The sequence below is a fragment of the Sabethes cyaneus genome, chromosome 2 (assembly GCF_943734655.1).
Source record: "Sabethes cyaneus chromosome 2, idSabCyanKW18_F2, whole genome shotgun sequence".
Classification (NCBI taxonomy): Eukaryota; Metazoa; Arthropoda; class Insecta; order Diptera; family Culicidae; genus Sabethes; species Sabethes cyaneus.
In genome coordinates, this window is record NC_071354.1 from 26,605,831 (window position 1) to 26,623,395 (window position 17,565).

Consider the following 17,565-nt stretch of genomic DNA (forward strand, 5'->3'; position numbering starts at 1 on the left):
TTCAAGTGTAATTTGATGTCCTATATCAGGTCGGTTTGCAAGATCAAATTCTACTCTAATTTCTAGTCCAGCTCCACGTCCAGTTACTAATCTAATTTAAACGTTGATTTTAAATCCAACTGCAACCAAGGTGCGAAGTTTTCAGCATAGCCGGCCAGTTGTTGTGATAAGTAATACTAAATTCGCCTTCCTACGAATACTCGATTTTTCAGGACAAATATTCTTCCGAAAGGTCGGGTAGCCTTGGTATCCTCATTGCGATCCACTCAACAGTATTTGGTACTTTTCACAAAAACAAATAAGTGAACTAACCATGGTTTATTTTTACTCAACTAACTTTATTCACGATTTTCGACTCTCCTATCAATAAACTTTAAATCCTAACTTAAATTGGCATTGTTAAATTACGAATCAGTTCACACACACAATGAAATACTTCCGAAAGCAAAACTCCCATTGGCTGGCGGGGTTCCTTTTCCTTCCTCTCTTCCACCATCGTCGTTCGGCTTCAACTTTATTTTTAAATTACTAAATAGCGCGTATGTTCGATGTACCACATTTCGGGTCACTTTTATGGGATGCCCAGTTTTTTGCTGCGTTTGCTTTTGCTTTTGCTGCTGGCTGCCGCCGCTGACTTTGTGACACCGAAAAAATAAAAGCATTTTTAGTATCGAATCATTTAAATCTCCACACACATGCCGCGGGGTTTTTCCCACTTCTCATCTCTGTCTCTCGATCTAATTGGTGCGGCGCGCGCGATCGTAAATATAAATGCCCAACCGACGCGCGGCGGCATGGCCGCTTCCTGTGCGTTCCATTTTCCTTTTAGCGAATCAAAACGGCGCGGCGGTGTGCGGTGGCAGAAATGGAAATAAAAATATGAAAAGTTTAATGTGTGCTTTTTGATTTGTTGTTGATCTCTTTTAGAAGCCACGCTTCGTTCTCAGTTCGTTATCGATGCTCCGATGGACCAACATTAGAGGCTTTATATGCCTGTTTATAAAATGCCTTCGGCTGTTTTCGGAGCATGTTAATTTTTGAATGGTTTATCGCGGACACACATCCTCTGTCAATGCAAGGCATCTGTCTTGGGGTTTTCCAAAAATAAAAATCGTCTGCAGGTGAAAAGGTGTGGAAAAATTATCGCTATTATTGTTAACTTTGTACCCCCCGCGCGGTGTCCCTTTTTTCTGTGATACAAGCTAATGAATCGCGGCTTCCTAGCTCGACCTGGATCTTAATTTTTGGTAGTTTGTTGAGATGAAGACGATTGTTGCTGCTGTTGTTGCTGCTGCTGATCCTGCTGCGCCTGTTGTTGCTGTTGTTGTTGTTGTTGTTGCTGTTGCTGTCCTGGACGCGAATGGTGCCTATGTGTTGTCACTTTACCGTCCTTATCGACGAAGTGAGTGGTCTGCACCGTTTCACCGTTGTTGTTGCTGAAGGAAGTGAACGTAGACTGCACCGCTGGTCCGTCTTCATCGAAACGGTTGTGCAGGTTGCTGCCTCCTCTGTAAATGATAAAATACATCATATTAGCGGATAGGTGTCAAGATTGCAATAAACACTGGATAATAGCCGTAATTTCCGGAGGCTGTCTTTTGTTCAGATAGAGTATAAAAGTTCATATAATAAAAATTTTAAGTTGCCGCAACGAGGCAACGTTTGAATCGTTTTTTTCTTTATTTTATACTAGCTGACCCGACAAACTTCGTATTGCCACAAATTAACCTGTGTTGTACATAAATCATGAATCTCGGATGATCTTTGTCACTTCTCGAGTTTTGCAAGCCCCCCAGTGGGCGGCGCTTCCGACGGCGGGTCACCGGCAACACTCGCGACCGGCTCGTCCTGAATGATCTAGTGTTACTATAGATAGTTTTTGTGGTCTTGTTGTTGATTAATGTTTTATGGAAGAGTCTCGAATTTCTCGAGTTGGATTAGTTTTTGAGTTTCGCAAAAATTTCTGTTTTATTTGTATGAGAGTCCATATCCCCCTACCACAGGGGTGAGAGGTCTCTAACTATCATAAAATAAATTCAAGACTCAAAAATCTCCTACATGCTAAATTTGGTTCCATTTGCTTGATTAGTACTCAAATTATAAGGAAATTTGTATTTCATTTGTATGGGAGCCCACCCTCTTAAAAGGGAAAGGGGTCGTAATACACCACAGAAAAAAAATTCTGCCATCTAAAACTCTCACATGCCAAATTTGGTTTCATTTGCTTGATTAGTTCTAAAGTTATGAGCAAATTTGTATTTCGTTTGAATGGGAGCCCCCCCCCCCTCCTAAAAAGGTAAGAAGTCCTAATTCATCATGGGAAAAATGGTTGCCTCCAAATACACCCACATGCCAAATATGGTTCCATTTGCTTGATTAGTTCTCGAATTATGAGGAAATTTGTATTTCATTTGTGTAGAAGCCCCCCCTCTTGAAGTGTGGAAGGATCCTAATTCACCGTAGAAAATATTTTTGCCTCCAAAAACCTCCACATGCCGAATTTGGTTCTATTTGCTTGATTAGTTCTCGAGTTATGGGGAAATTTGTATTTCGTTTGTATTGGAGCCCCCCCTCCTAATGTGGGAAGAGGTCCTAATTCATCACAGAAAAAATTCTTGCCTCCAAAAACACCTACACGCCAAATTTGGTTCCATTTGCTGGATTAGTTGTCGAGTTATGAGGAAATTTGTATTTTGTTTGTATAGGACCCCCCCCCCTCTCCTAAAGTGGGGAGGGGTCCCAATTCATCATTGAAATAAAAATTGTCTCCAAAAACACACACATGCCAAATTTGGTTCAATTCGCTTGATTAGTTCTTGAGTTATGAGGAAATTTGTATTTCATTTGTACAGGAGCCCCTCCTCTTAAAGTGGGGATGGGTCCTAATTCACCATAGAAAATTTTCTTGCTCTCGAAAACCTTCACATGCCAAATTTGGTTGCATTTGCTTGATTAGTTCTCGAGTTATGAGGAAATTTGTATGGAAGTCCCCCCTCTTAAAGGGGAGAGGAGTTATAATTCCTCTTATAAAGAGGGGAGGGGTGTCAATTCACCATAGAATAAATTCTTGTCACCAAAAAAAAAACCCACATGCCAAATGTTGTTCTATTTGCTTGATTAGTTCTCGACTTAGGAGGAAATTTGTATTTCATTTGTACAGGAGCCCCCCCTCTCAGAGTGGGAGGGGTCCTAATTCACCGTAGAAAATTTTCTTGCCCTCGAAAACCTTCACATGCCAAAGTTGGTTCCATTTGCTTGATTAGTTCTCGAGTTATGAGGAAATTTGTATTTCATTTGTATAGGAGCCCCCCCCCCTCCTAAAGTGGGGAGAGGTTCTTATTCATCATAGAAAACATTCTTGCCCCTAAAAACACCTACATGCCAAATTTGGTTTCATTTGCTGGATTAGCTCTCGAGTTATAAGGAAATTTGTATTTCGTTTGTATAGGAGCTCCCCCCCTCTTAAAGTGGGGAGGGGTCCCAATTCATCATAGAAAAAAATTTTGTCTTCAAAAACACACACATGCCAAATTTGGTTCCATTTGCTTGATTAGTTCTCGAGTTATGAGGAAATTTGTATGGAAACCCCCCCTCTTAAAGGGGAGAGGAGTTATAATTCCCCTTATAAAGAGGGGAGGGGTCTCAAATTACCCTAGAATAAATTCTTGTCACCGAAAACACCCACATGCCAAATTTGGTTCTATTTGCTTGATTAGTTCTCGAGTTATGCAGAAATTTGTGTTTCATTTGTATGGGAGCCCCCCCTCTTAGTGGGGGGAAGGGTCTCTAACCATCACTAAAACCTTTCCTGGCCCCAAAAACCTCTACATGCAAATTTTCACGCCGATTGGTTAAGTAGTTTTTGATTCTATAAGGAACACAGGACAGACAGACAGACAGACAGACAGACAGACAGACAGAAATCCTTCTTTATAGGTATAGATTGATATTAAAGGAATGCTTGAGAAACGATAAATTTGCTTTTCCGAAACAGATGTCGCAGCTGTTATTCAGAAGCTAGAACCGTCTTTTCAACAAGAACCAGATCGTATACCATCGATCATCTTCAAGAACTGTGCAGATACCTTATGTGCACTCTTAATCGCAATTTGCAACCTGTCGCAGAGTCAGTCATCATTCCTAGATGTCTGGAAGGAATCGTTTTTGTTTACTGTTTTAAAGAAAGGCGATCACACGGCTATGCAAAACTATCGAGGAATTACCTCTTTATGCGCAGGATCTAAGCTACTGGAAAGTCTCGTAAATAAACTTCTATTTCATAAAGTAAAGTGTCATTACTTCTGTGACCAGCATGGGTTTTTCGCAGGACGGTCGACTACCAAAAATCTCACAGAGTTCACATCACTCTGCATCTAAAACATGGAAAAAGGTACTCAAATAGATACTATTTACACAGACCTGAAGGTGGTCTTTGACCGTGTGGACCATGATTTGCTCTTGGTTAACGTAAAGCGGGTGAGTGCGCTGCCGACCTTTGTAGACAGGCTGAGGTCGTGTCTGGTTAACCAACGTCTTTCTATGAGGCTGAGAAGCGCGCATTCGAATCAATTTTGTAATCGATCTGGTGCCCCACAAGGGAGTAATCTTGGACCTACGCTTTTTTCATTATTATTCAATGGTATATGCGCTGTGTTACCTCGAGGATGCAGACTTCTGTATGCGGATGGTTTTAAACTCTTCCTCAGTGTAAAGTCTGCTAAAAATTAACGAGAGCATCAAAGGCTTTTCAACGTCTTCGTCGACTGAATCAAAAGAAACGCGCTTCTCATCTATGTGCGTAAATGCTCGGACATCTCTTTCAATCCCAAAAAGGGCCGATTCAGTGGACCTACAATATCAATGGCGAGTCACTGGAAAGATTCTCCGTTGTCTAGAATCTCTGTGTATGTCTGGACGAGAAGCTCTCGTTTCGTGAGCATTAGTCGTACATATTAGCGAAGGCAAATAAAAAATTGGGATTCATCTTTTTGCCTGCGCGCTCTTTTCTTATTCTCTCGTAGGATCCGTAATTGAATACGCAGCGGTAGAATGGAGTCCTTATACAGGTCATCCAGATTGGAAGCAATCCAACGCAAATTCATTCGATACGCGCTTAAATATTTTTCATGGAGAAACATATACAATCTGCCTACGACTACAATGTTGCTAGCAAATAACAAAATAATAAATAACATGCGGCGACAGAGCAATAAAAATTGCGACGTTTCAAAATTGCTCTCAATTAGTCATTTCTAAATTCAAAGTTGAACGAAGATTAATTGAGCTTGAATGACATTCTCTTTAATGTAATGTCTGTTTAAAATCGACGAATCGTGCCGGATTTTATATAGCCGTCACTTGAACCGCTACCATAAAGTACCAATTCTGCGCGGGCCTTAACAGTCGGCTGCGAAGTCTGTCGATAAAGAAGTGTCAAGTCTGAGAAAAACCAAGCCCATAGCTTTGCTTTTTGCATAGGTTTTTGCAGGGTTATAGATGGAACCTAACCTTTTAATAGTCAGCATTTAATCTTAAAATAAAAACAAAACTTATTAGGTACCTGTGGTGATAAGCTCCGTCGTACCCTTTTCATTTCTAAGCTATACAACATTTTAAAAATAAAAAAGTAACGCTGCTAGCTTGGGATACCCAGTCAATTTGACAATTTTATCTTATAAAGAACCGTAAATAATAGCAAAATTGCGCTTTCTATGAATAAATTGTAATTTGTACTCCGCTTTGCTAAGACCTTTTAACTGTTCTGACAGTATTAACACTAGCGTGCCTAGACATAACCAAAAGGTGGGGCATCCGATTTAGACCTTAAAATAAAACTTGAAATTGAAATTCAAATTGTGCTTGTCCCGTTTTTCGCCCTTTTCGTGAGTTCTGGTTGATTTTTTCCTTTATTTGCTTTTTTCTTACATTTTTCCTCGTTCCTTGTCTCGTTTTTGGTCATTTTCAGTCCCACTTCGACTTTTCTTTTTCTGTCCCGATTTTCCTCTTTCTCTGTACTTGTCTCCTTATGTTCCAACTGTCGTGCTTTCTCCTTTATAATCCAGTTTTTCCCCTTTTCTGTCCAGTTTATCCAATTTTTCGTCGTTTCGCTTTATGGTTTTGCTAGGTTTTCTCTTGTTTTTCTTCGTCTTTTCTACTCCATTCTCCATCTTTTTCGGTTCGTCACCTGGTTTTTTCTCTTTTTCCTCCCGTTTTCTACCATTCCACTTTTTTTATGCCATGTATTCCCTCCCATTCTGTCACAGTTTTTTTTCGTTTGTTTTCTCATGGCAGTTTTTATTCTTTTTCTCTCTCGTGTTTTTTTTTTCTTTTTCTCTCCTCTTTATTTCGGTTTTGTTACATTTTTCTCCACGCTTTTTCCAGTTTTTCTCCTTCTACCTTCCGTTTTCTGCCCCTTCTTTTTTGCTTGATTTTCGAGAGAGCAGCAGGAGACTGACTGAGTCTAAATCCTTATGTTTCTAAAGTTTTCGTCTTTTTTAACTCTTTTCATCTCCTTTTCTTCTCGTTTTTCGTCTTCGTCTGTTCAGTTTTACCTTTTTAAGATGCCCCATTTTTTTCTTTATGTCACGTTTATGCTGTTTTGGTTTTCTTTTTTCGCGTTACTCTCCCGGTTTTCCTTTTACATCTCCTTCTTTATCGTTTTACCTTTTCTGGTTCGAATAAGATAATCTTCTTTTCATGTGCCATTTTCATATTGTCCCATCTTTTTCCTTTTATATCATGTTTGTTCTTTTTTTCTCTTATTCCTTGTTTCTTCTATCGGCTTTTTTCTTTCTCGTTATTCTTCTTCTCCCTTTTGGTTTTTCTTTTCAGTTCCGTTTCCTTTTTCTTGCCTTGTTTTCTATTTTATAGGTTTTCCCACCCTTTCCGCCACATTTTTTTCTTTTTCTGCCTTTCCTGTCCCATTTTCTAGTTTTTTTTTTCTGCCGGTTATTTCCTCTTCCGATTCTTTTCCCGTCTCGTTTTTAGTCCTTTTCAGTCTTGCTTTGCTCTTTTCTGTTACGATGATCCTCCTTTTCCTTCGTTTTCTTTCATTTGCAGGTCCGTTCCTCCTTTCTAGTCTCGTTTTTTGTTTTCTATCTGTCCCATTAACATTTTTTTCATTTGTTCCTTTTTTTCTCTTCTCATATCCTCCTTTTTTGGCACGTTCTGTGTTTCGTTTTATCCCATTTGCCTTCCGTTTTCTTTTTCTTTTGTTTGTTTAATTTTTCTCTTTTACCGTTGTTTTTCAGTTTTCCTTCTCCTTCTGCTCCAGTTTTCCCTCTTTTTTCTGATCGTTCGTTTCTATCCTGTTTTTTCTCCTTATTGGTTCCGCTTTTTTCTCCTTTTCTGTCCGGTTTGTTCTAGTTTTCTTTTTCATTTTCTGTTTTTCGTCGCTGAAATTTTACCCGAGGATCCAGATAAAGAGTTCACTATAAGTTAATTATAGAGTAGATTAACTCGAAAAATGCTTGAAGAAAGGAATTTTGTCATTTATTCGTAAACATAACGGTAACGTTATAGGGTAAGTTAATATATAGTGCTTTTCGCGCTAAAGATACGTTCCACGTAAAAAAAAACAGTAAATTCCGAACTCCATGTAAAATAAAACAACATAAGCATAAAACGGGTTTAGTGTTTGTGTTTCGTGTCATAATTGTATAGTTTCTATGCCGTTTTTATACACTGAAGTCGCGATTATTTTTACATGAATTTCGAAATTTACGGCTTTTTACGTGGAACGTTACGCATCTTTAGCGTGAAAAGTGTCTTGAATTATCTCTTTCGTGTTATTTTGGTATCATATTTGTATATTCTGTAAAATTTTTGAGTAATTTTCGAATCACTTGGGCTATTTTCGTACAATATTTACATTTTTTATATGATTTTTGAATCCTTAGGGTACTTTTCTTCTATCATGTATTTATCATCATATTTATGTTATTGTATTGCGACATTTGCCCCTATTTAGACTACCCCGACTACCTATGTTGCATTAAATAATTATCACAGTAGTCTAAATAGTCATAATAGGGGCAATATCTTTTTTCGTTTCATAGTTTTAAGTCATTTTTCCATCATTGCTCTAGATATTTTTACATTAGTTTGATGTCATGGAGCATTTCTGTGTCATTTTGCCATGAACCTCTCAAGTTTTATAGTTTTTGTTGAATCGACTAGACGTTTTTTTGTACCCTTTTCTCGTCATTTATGTATCATTTTTCGTTTCTGTGTCTATTTTTCATCATTACTGTTGGGGCCTTTTTAAGCGCATTACTAAAATATAGCGCATCTGTTCTCACCAGTAAGGTGACTGTAAATTCACCTAGTAGTGTGATACAAATTTTTGTTATTCACTATTAACTAGGTTGCCGACGGCTAGCGGGGTGGGTGAACAGTTGATCAGGTTTAGCACTGTGTTGCTAATCCAGTTGCTCACAACACTAACCATACCGTGGTACCAATCAGGCAGGACACCATCTATAGCCATCGGTTAGATTGCGTGAATTAGCTCCGCCAATTCCAATTGCGTCTTCAACCTTCCGGAAAATTCCTGACCCCAAATTCTTAAGTACACCTCTGAGCCAGCTGTTTACTGAGTGCGTGATATCCCTCCTAGTTTAATGCTTTGTGTTGAGGACGGAGGAGTCACTCAAGCGAGAAAGCTCTCTCCAACATAGCTAAATGGATTTAGAGCAAACTTTCAACTAAGTGAGTGATATATCTCCAATACTGTGGCATTGCGGCTAGGATGGAGGGGTCTCTCGCGCGAGAAAGCTCTCTCTGGAATCTGTAGGAGAAACGGTGATGCGGTCGACTGGTGGAGTGATACCTCTCCACGTCTGACGTTCACGTCTGGGAAGGAGGAGTGACTCTCGCGAGAAGGCTTTTTCAAATACAAACAGGAAGATTCAGATACATGTTGTCTTCCGACCAAGTCCAGCCCACACTTCAGAAGGTTTTCATAACCTCTATAAGAATCAGGTAATAAGCTAAAGTAGTCTTATCGCGCTCTGCTGAAAGTAGCAATAAAACCGATTGTGCTTTTCGCTGCCGCCATAATTAATGAAGCTTTTCGCTACAAAGCTATAAACCATATATCTTGCTCTGGTGGAAACCTAAATCCGTTCGCCAACTTTGTTAACTTAAAAATATATCCGTGAGCAAAAAATTTAAATTTTACTGTCAGATCATCCTGATAGATTTGGTTTGCAGCGACCATAACAAAATATACCATAGAATAAATTATAAATTGAAGCAGTTTGTTTTGCAGCACATGCACATTAAATTTTATCGTGCATATTGATTTGAGAGGTGGATAAAATCAACGCGCCATCGCAATTATGTAATTTTCGAAACCTCTATGTAACTCTATGTAACTAACAGATTTGTTGCGGTTTGACAAGCAACCGTAATAAGATCAATTACGATTGGTGCACCGTATTAGGCCGTATGAATAAAACAGTTTGCTTTGCTTTTCACGTGTAAATCTTATTGGGGAGTTTGCTCTAACTCTTTTATTCATTCGGCCCATTGTATTGCTACGCGACACGTATGGTAAGTTTAAAAGAGACATGGTTTTATCGTGAAGCAACCACAATAAATTTGCTTTATTAAAAGTTTTATTATGGTTTTATAGCTAGCTACAAGTGTATTGTGACGCATTCTCTTGGTATTGCGTAATGCCATAATAAAACCAGAGGTAATGAATAATACCACAATAAAACCAATATAAAATTCAAGTAAAACCAAGTGGCTTTAGAATTGTTAGTTGGGAAAGACACAGCTGGAAACAACGAATCGATAAATATTATTGTGAGTCAAGTCCACAAACGAAACGAAAGGTAAAAATAGTCTTAAAATTTAAATTATAAATAATTACCGCTGTGATCGGAGAAGCCGATAGCAAGACAGCATTTGCATAGCGCTCGATTCGATTCGATTGCTACGGGCAGGGAATCAAAATATCATTGTTCATACCCAGAAATAAACAACAAAAACGAAGAGCGATAAACCAGATATTCTCTGCTTATAAACCAAACATGCATAGCAACCAAAATGTATCACGATAACAAAACAAACAATACAAAATAAATAATTGTCTTCTAAGGGCGATGAGTAGGATAACTTTCGGTGAGAATATATTTTGATACACACTTGCTCTCACAAGCGCTTGGTTTGGTGTTACAGGTATGAAAATAAAATATATGATTGTCGCAAGTCGGCTGGTTAAAGATAATATATTATCAGCAATTTGAACAAAAGGACAAACAGCAAAAAACTTAAGAAAAATACTAGCTTACTTTGACCCAAAGTCTGGCTTACAATGCTTACCAATTAATGGTAAGGAACCAACGTTACCATGGTAACTGCCAAAAATTGCAGCTACCAACACAGTGTGACATGATTAGGTTTGCATATAATACGTGTTGCACACAACAGTGTGTCTCTTTTGCACACAACAGCATAGTTGTCATGAAACAACAGTATCCACGATAAACAGCTGCAATATCTTGTTGTTGTCCCAATTTCCATGCAATACTGACAAACTTTCATCATATATTGTCCCAACAATTAAAAGTAGGGACAATATCATTATCTGTTGTTCGCGATTTTTGATTCCCAGGCTACGGGAAGATATCGAGAACCCATATCCATATCGATACTCCGAATCATCTAACGAGCGTGACCTTGTCTACGCCGACTATATCCGGCGACCGGGCCGGCGGTTTTATCGTTACGGAAAGCAAGCGAAATTCCGTATCATCCAGCAATGTAGAATGGGACTGGAACTGTAGACCGCTAGATTTTGCGGGTGGCAACAGGGTGCTGCTCGGGGATTTGATACCTTCAAAGTTTGGCGTCATGCCACTGCAGGAGATCTGATCAAATTTTCGCCATCCGACAGATCTTGCAGATATGTTGAGAATACAACGTACCCGTGCGTAATTAATTTCAAGACAGCATATGATACCGTCAATCTAAAACTGCTATGGCACATAATGCACGAACGCGGTTTTCCAAACTAACTAACGCGACTGGTCAAACCTGGATGGATCGAGTGATATGTTTCGTGCGCCTCTCCGGAACGAGTCCTTTCGAAACGCGGCGAGGATTAAGATAAGGCGTCGGCTTATCCGGCATGCTATTCAACATTGCTCTTGAGGGAGTAGCCAACTGCTAGACTTCGTAGACAACTTTGACGATATAGCCAGGAATTTTGCGACTGCTGAGGCAATCTATGGTAGATGGAAATCGAACGCTAGAAGGGTTGAGCTAAAACTTAATACAACGAAGACCAAAAACATGAAAATTAGAGGCTCGAAGAAGACCGAAGTATGTCTCTTCGGGATGGTAATCGACGATGACGACAAACTACAAGTACTGAACCCGATAGATTTGGCGAGATCTACGAAAGGATACAGAGTTTCGGAAAACAATATGCAATGATTTGGATTGGGTTTTGTGCGGCTTGGAAACCTCATCTGGCATTCCCATTTTGCAAGATGAAATCATCAAAAACATATATTGCAATTATACCGACACAACATATCGTGGTCCAGCAACGCTAGTATTTGCAACAATTTTGCTACAAAAGCCTCGTTCGACATCCGAAAAAGTGAACTGTTAACCGCAGTTCCGATCCAAATCCAGTAGAGAACAAGTTGGCCATTCCGGGAATTTTGAAATAGAAATTTTTCAAAGGATTTGGTTCAAAACGATTTTGCTGGTAATTGAGTACTGGAAAACTGGCACAATATGTCACAAAAACTTCTGCAATCTTATATCTGGTTCACGAGTGAAATTTGAAATGTGCATAAGAAAACAGTCACAGTGTAGTTATTCAAAACCTGTGCTTAAAATTCCTTTGCAGATAAAAATAAACTAATGATCAGTGTATCGAGCAAACTGACAATGCAACCACTGCAGAGCGCAGGGAGATAATCTAGAAGTACAAAATATAGTTAATGCTATGTTGCAGTAATAAACTTGTTATGCAGGGCATAGGACAATGAAACGACCTCATTAGAGACGTCCACCATCCACGATGGTCGGAGATTTTCGCCTTCTTCTAAAAGCATCGCATGCGCTATCGCGAGCAAAGAAAGCAAAGGATCGATCGTTACGTGCGATTCCGCTTCCCTGGTTCCGTCGTCGCCGCGTCGTCGGGAAGATCGAAAGGGACTGGATGAAATCATTGTCTTGATAGGTTTCCTATCGTATTACGGCCGCGCTGCACCGCACCGCACCGCGCCGCGAAGAGAGCTATTCAGAGCGAACGCCAGGTAATCGGACTCGATCAAAAACCGATCAATTTCCTTTTGCTTGGCTCGTTTCGGTTTTTCTGTTGCCTATCTTTCTGCCAGATCATCCGTGTTTTTTTTTTTCATCTTGGCTTGGATTGAACCTCCGGGGGCAGAGAGTTCTATGCTGCAGAAGTTTAGCGTGAGAAGGGGGGGCTATTGCGGAAAAGAAGAAAATAGTCAAGAGACCGCTATTCTATCGCTTTGAGTATATCTTAATTCGAGTGTGCAGAATTTATCACAGCATTGTGCCATGGCAGTTGAATGTTGCATTTTTGTTGTTCTTCCGATCCACCATTCGGTCGGTGGGTTCGATCTCATAAAAAAAACGGCGACTGTTAGAAGCATCACAGTGAAACTCGTAAAAGTTTTTGCCCACTGAAAAGCCAAACGAAACTTAATTAAACTAGAATAAACGGTTCCGCAAAAGGAAACCATTTAATTTAATGAGACTGAACCGTTGCTAATAAATTGTCATTAGAAATCGAGAGGAACAATAAAGGATGCTTTCTAAGCAATTTATATTGAAATATTTGCAATCATTTTATCATGCTAATGCATTTTTAAGCATCCCACAGGGATAAAGTCAAAATGATTCTTATTCTTGAGTTATCCCCTCATAAAATAGTTTAATACTTGTGCCGCATGTAGTTGTTTGTAATAAAAATATGGTTTTGAACCATTAATGCAGGTATTAAACGTAATTGTCCTCTTAAAAATTTGGTGAATTTACACCAAATTTGTAAATAGTCTCAGTTTACAACTCAATTTATGTCTTTTACTGTGTTAGCCGTAGTAATTCGACTGCGGCTATAAACAGTTTAAACATTAATGTCCTTAAACCTATAACCAACCTCTGTTTACAACTTAGACTTCGATCGCATTTCCGATAGAAAGGTATCGCAACTGCTGTTTTAAATTCAATAGTTGTTTCCGATCGAACCAATTGGTTTCGAACCAACTCGTGCAATTCAGTCCACCACCCTGTAAGGTGGATCGATCAAGCTTGGATTTTTCTTTCTACTATCGGCGTGGAGGGCACGCTTGCCGAACTATTTTCTGCCATCTCTCGGATGGTGGCGGCGTAGAAACGTGATCGAGGAAGCGGAAAATATCTCGTCGAAAAGCCAAGCGCCGGTCTGACAGACGAAAGGCGTAAAAGTGCTGCAAAGAAATAAGAAATTATCTTACAAATGCTATCGGCTCTATGAAGTTTATTTTTATTCTCCATTTTTTTGCCGCTCCACAACAACAGTTGCATAGTCAGCAAGGGGAGCAGCAGCAGCAGCAGCATCACGAACTGATCTCTTTCCGTTGCTGTTAAATTTTCTGAACATGAACCTAATTAGGTGCCTTTCCTTGCTAAACCATCCACCAGCAGCAGGGGCACCGGAATACGGCGGGAAAAACGGACTGATCGCATTAGCGGATGCCACCGGCCACAGACGACGGAATTGGCAGTTGCGGTCAGGCCGTTTAGCCGTAGTACGGCAGAGCGCAGAGGGCAGAGAATAGCGAATTTATCGCGGCGCGATTCTTTGGCCCTCGTACCACCACCCGAGCAAGCAAAGCAATAGGACCACGTAAACGAGCTGGCAATTACAGGTTAATTCTCTGTGCTGATTCAATTTGATAGGAGCGCTTTGACGGGGTTGTGGTATTCGCCAGCGATTTACCTTGTCGGAGTGTGCTTCTGGAATGAAGCCGGAGAAAAAGGCCAGCTCGTAGCGTTCCCTCGGCAAAAGGATGATTCAATCTGTTTTTTCTTATACACATGCAATGCAATCCGATGCCAATCAAAGGGCTTTTAATTATTTGTGCATTATAATTCTCACGAAAAATCACTTACTCACTTACCTATCGCTCGGAGGCGGGAAATATGCTGTGCTAGTGCCTCTTACGCAGCATAAACTTTAGCGTGAAGATGATGGAGAACGTAATCGATACAAGGTCGATCATTGATACGAGAAGAGACGTAAAGTATAATGGGACTTTATCCCTTCACTGTAAATACAGTATGAATCCAGTACTACAATATGCGGTAGGATCTATCCTAATTTCATTAAATTGGCTCAACGATAAGATATAAAACAAAAACTAGCTATCGTGTTACCAAACCTAAACTACTCCCTGTTTCCAGAAAAAAAAAATTATCAGTTGATTTGAAACAGGCATGGCGAAAACATTCAAGTAACTACGCTCGACGCTTTGTTCATACACCCAGCTCCACCAGGGAGCGAAGAAGTTGGACATCGTGAGGCACTTCGTGTCCGGTTATATGCATATAACCGATACGGCATTCACAACATCCTCTCGCTTTTGGAGGAGGGCAAGAGCTGCGAACGGATGCCGTGTAACAGAAGCTGAAAAGGAAGATCGAGAGCAAGATGACCTCATCATTCCGCGCCGTGGGTCGGGAGCTTGGAGCAACCGGGCAAACGATGAAGAAGTACCTGACCAAAATGGACATGGACGTGCGGAAGCATCAGTCAAAGTTGACCGTGTCTGACAAGCAGATAATCACCCACAAAAAACGGCTAAAGATGCTGGTCAAAAACATCTTTCTTGCGAAGACTTTATGGTCATATGGAAGACGAGATCTGCTTGACGCTGGACGGCAACGACTGGCACGGAACCGGGTACTTTACATGCCTCACCAGAGAGGTAAGTCATGACGTCAAATATTTCTTCCATACCAAGATCCCGAAGAAGCTCCTTCCGTGGCAGACGATTAGCAAGACGGGAATGTCCAAGCCGCTGTTCTTTCTTTTGGGGCTCGTGGTGAACGGAGAGTTATACAGTGCATAGTTCCTGCCGGAAGTTGCCGCATTCATTAGGAAGTATCACGAGAAGGATGATGTGCTCTTTTGGCCGGATCTGGAGATTACTGAAGGAGATGGAACGGCTGAAGATAAACGTTATACCGAACATCGCCAACCCTCCGAACATCCCCCAGCTACGGCCGGAGGATCTACTCCAATAATTTGGTGGCTAAAACGGAAAAGCAGCTGATCGCCACGGACACGAAAGAGCTGAAGAACATGCCGACATCCATCTTTTTATATCAACTTTCAAAACACAGACGACACCGGGATACCGGGAGTATCAGAACCGGGAATACCGGTACTACCGGCTGATTTTTCAGTACCTCGTACCGGTACCGGCACGAGAGAATACCAGTACTTTCGGTACTGATCAATTATGCAATTTTTCTAATATTCGTCCACAAAAACGAAGATGAGTAACAATTTTAAAATATTTCCCAAACTGCGCAGACTGTTTTGATAAAATAAGCGGATGATTTATTTCAGTGATTTAAGGTGAAGGTCATCAGAGTCCTGCTGATTTTTAACGATTTCAGTACTTGTTGCCACTATCGTTTTGTTTATGCTATCACATTTTTCCAGGAGAACAGAGTTTCTGTTATGAACAATAATGAAACGTAGAATCGCGTATCTATTTTTGCTGTTGAAATAGATCCGACAGTAATTCTATCACATAAAAGTTTGTTTACCAATTTCATGCTCAAATGTTTACGTTCGTTCCCTTGGTAACGTACAGCAACGACGGTCATGGATTAGGAATTGCATTCGAAACGAAGTGAAGTTTTTCCTGTCAATTCAAGTGTAGAATTAGGGCAAAATCATTACAATACCTTACTAAATAACTGTTCGGGTGGTAAATCAAAGTTTTCTGTGCCTCAAGTTAAGTTTCGAGAGTGATGTGACGAATGGAACGGCCGAAAAAAATTATTGAAAATTCGACGACGAAAAAGTGAAAATATAGTGATGAATTGTATGTAGGCTGAAATCTTAGTATTTAGTGCAATTTATGCCCCAAAAAGTAACAGAACCTATAGAATGCAATGTTTGGTGCTTCGAGTTGCAAGATCTTATTACGGTTAGCAGGTTAGTTGAACTAATTTTATTTTTTGTGATGGTTTCCCGAGTCTATGGGAGCATGATGGTACACTGAAGAAGGGAAGGAAGGGTGATATTCGGTGCCATACTGACTCTGTACTAAATGTACTCTGACAACCTTGTCGTTAACACTAGCAACAAGATCGAGGAAGTTGTTGATGAGATGTCGCCTTGCTTTGATTAAGGCAGTAAAGATGACAAGAAAAAGTTAGAAAAATCGGTTCAAAAAAAGTCATCGCTACCAGGGATGGTTCGATCACTTTGACTCAATTTTGATTCATTTGACACTACCGTCTCAGCCGAGTAAAATTTGACAAAGTTATGTATGAGACATTTGAAGAACTCGTTATTATTTACAATTTTGCAGAATAAAGTGTTGCTGTAACTTTTGTAGTTACGGCGCTACAATGCTAGTACCTCTTTAGTAACTAAATGAACGTTCATTTAGTTACTAATGAGGTACTAGCGTTGTAGCACCGTAACTACAAAAGATACAGCAACACTTTATTCAGCAAAATTGTAGATCTAGTTATTATCTACAAATGACCCATACATCAAATTGTCAAATTTTGCTCGGTTAGGACGCTACTGTTAAATGAATCAAAATTGAGTCAAAGTGATCGAACCATCCCTGATCGCTACTCCCAACCTTAAACACATGCATATACGAATAAAAAACTATCTGTACTATCTGTCCCTTCTACTCCGTCCAACCCTCTTGTCCCGTCCACCATGTCTGTCCCATTTGCTTCTTCTGTTCGACTGAAGTTTTGGAGCGTCTTAGTAGAATACGAAACCTAAAAATAAAAATAAGAAAACTTATCCAATTTAATTCTACTATGTGTATTTTATTCAATGACAGATACGTATTTCGCCTACGACTTGCAGGCTTCCTCAGTGTCTGTTTTCGAACTAAATTAGCCAAAGCAATTTTACAGTTTTTATAGGAGCTTAAGGTTCCTTGCTGCTGGTATACAAAAGGTGATAGGTAAAGCGATACATTGTTTGCTTAAGACTACCTGTGTCAAACGATACAATGTTTGCTTAAGACTACCTGTGTAAAGCGATACAATGTTTGTTTAAACTACCTGTGTAGGTATACACAGTTGGTGTAGGTAAACTGATAATATTGTTAGCTATATTCTACTGGTAAACTAATTCTATTGCAGGAGTCTGAAATCTAAAAAATAAAATTCTTCTGTTCGTTTTTTTTCGTATGTACTGCCTGTCCCATCTGTTCTGTCTGTCCCATGAATTCTGTCTATCCTCTCAGTCTCGTCTATTCTGTGTGTCCTGTCCATCATGGCCGTCCTTGTCTTCAATTTGTGCCGTCTGTCCCGTTT

At 39.9% G+C, this 17,565-nt stretch overlaps 1 pseudogene; it reads right to left on the minus strand.

The window, feature by feature from the left end:
* Positions 1-1,155: 1,155 nt before the first annotated feature.
* Positions 1,156-17,565, minus strand: part of LOC128735207 (homeobox protein 2-like) — a 35,078-nt pseudogene continuing 18,668 nt past the window's right edge.